Here is a 2480-nt window from a genome sequence, read left to right on the forward strand (position 1 = left end):
TAAAGATGTTATTTGAAACTTAATTGAGTCGTTGCTTTGCTGAAGAAAGCAACGATCTGCATATTGTCTGCAGGTCAACTCGTATCTTTTTCAATTAGCAACTTACTATGATACCATGTGAACAAAAATAAAAATGAACATGAAAATGAAGCAATTTGAAATCACTGGATTGGATTTGAATTGGATATACCTTTAACCACATCTGCTTTTTTGGATATCTACATTTAAATACTCAAATTTGGATTTGAATATGAACAAAGAAAAATATATCTGAATCCGAAAACAAATTGGCTGCTCCGTATGACAGCATGTCAGCTAAGTTGTTTTGGCTCTGTGTTGGTACGACAGGAGTGGACATTAGGGATGCTCAATGAGCAAGCTGAGCTCGAGCTCAACTCGAGCCGTAAGAGGTGAGCTCAAGGTCGACTCGTTTAACCGACTCTAAGCTCGTGTCTCTTCATGTAGATTTTATGTTTTTCAAGTGACTAATGTATAACGATGACCTTAGTTATATTCTAATAAAATGATATACATGCAAGAATCCCTCCTTTATTATCAAAAAATGGGTATTTACATAAAGCTAGAACCCCATTTTGACAAAAAAATAATTTAAAAAAATAACTAAAAAAAAAACAATCAGGAGGAAAGCTATGCCCCAAATCTTTGAATGCTCTATATAGCTTAACTAGTTTAAAAGTTTCACATTTTTATTTAAGTTATTTTAAGTTTTTGAAATTACAAAATAAGAACAAGCACTAAACAAGTCTAATCAAGTTTAATCTAATCGACTTCATCCAACTCAAAGTAGACGAGTTTTAAACTTGAGTTATTAGTTAAGCTCAAAGTGGATTAGCTAACGAGTCGAGGTCAAGTGGAGTTTAACCAGTTCGGGTACAGCCCAAGTTGGATTGGCTCAAAAGCGATATACGATATGTGCCATTTGCTTCAATTATATGGGTCAACCATCTTAAGTAGCCCATCCTACTCGGCTATGCCCTATTGCTGGTAGAAAGTGAAGCTTCTTTCATTTGGCTGCTTAACACATGGCTTAAGGCAATGCGTGGATGCCATCCAGAAGCAATCATATCTGATCATAACCCTAAAATAAGCATGGGCATGAAGAATGTATTTCCTTCCGTGGAACATCGTTTCCGCAAGGGGCAAATCATAACGAGATTCCCTGAAAAGTTGGGTGATAAATGTAACATGGACAAAAATATTAAAGATGACTTCTTCAAATGCATCAACCTGGAATCATTTGATGAGTTTGAGACATGTTGGTCAACATTTGGCATTCAATAAATTCAAATCCTCCAGTCTTGAATTAAGTATTCAATAATCATATCATCAAGCATATAATATAATGGGTGAAACTCTCAGCATCTTTGACAACATCGGCTGCTAGTTGTAGGCTTCTAAGCAACAATCTAGAGATTGATCAAGGAACATGAGGACTGGTTTATTAGTAGACTTTGTCCATTTCTATATATGCAGTCCCTCATTTAATGTCCACACCAAACTCACGTCAAGCCTCATAGACACCAAATTCAACTAAGGTCAGTGCCCCTTTGATAGAATTTTTGGCTCCGCCACTGATGCTAATGTAGACAAGTTGGTCAAATGGCAAGAACGAATGGAAAGAACAGGAAACCTGGCTAATATCTAGTCGGACTGCCATGCATTTTAGCCACTAACACTTCTACTAGTGAGAAACTAGTTTACCAAAATGCAATTAGTGATAAGATTGGCTTACTTACATGGTATACAACCAGAATTATTCTCCCCAACATTTTTTATTGTCCTCATGGTGAGCCAGACCTCAATAAAGCCTAGGTAATTGGATCATGATTAATTGTATAGCCACCACCCATTCCACCATTGTGAAAGATTACTTATTCCAAAAGGAAAGAGAGATAAGGAAAGAGAGAGAAATAGAGAGAGAGAGGGAGAGAGAGAGAGGCGGGGCCAAAAGGTACCCTGCCACATTAATCATAAATTGTCAATTCAAAATGGGGCCAATCCCCATGTTCTAAAGAAACCTACCAAAATCCTTATATTTGTCTTAACCGTCCATTCTCTTAGGTCAAACAAATAATTTCCTATAGGTAAAAATTTCCTATATGTATATATCATGATCAACCCTAAGTTTATATATGAAAACAAAACAATTGAACGTTCTATTTAGCCTGCATGATCATATGCCATTGTTTTGGTTTCCAGTCGACTTATAAAACATGAAGGGACCGAAAAAAGTACACCCAACCAAAATCCTTATCTAATAGTTTCTCTCATGGCTATGGAATAATGCATTTCACCCCTGCACTTTGCAAAGCGAAAAGGAAGGTGTCCAAAATAGAAGAAGAAGAAGAAGAAACAAATCAGAGTTAAGAAAATCCACCACAAGCGATTGAAAAGAAGAGGTGGAAGAAGTAGAAGAACAAAGAAATCAAAGTCACCAAAATCCACAATCGATTGAGCAC

Source organism: Nymphaea colorata, chromosome 5 (assembly GCF_008831285.2).
Source record: "Nymphaea colorata isolate Beijing-Zhang1983 chromosome 5, ASM883128v2, whole genome shotgun sequence".
NCBI lineage: Eukaryota > Viridiplantae > Streptophyta > Magnoliopsida > Nymphaeales > Nymphaeaceae > Nymphaea > Nymphaea colorata.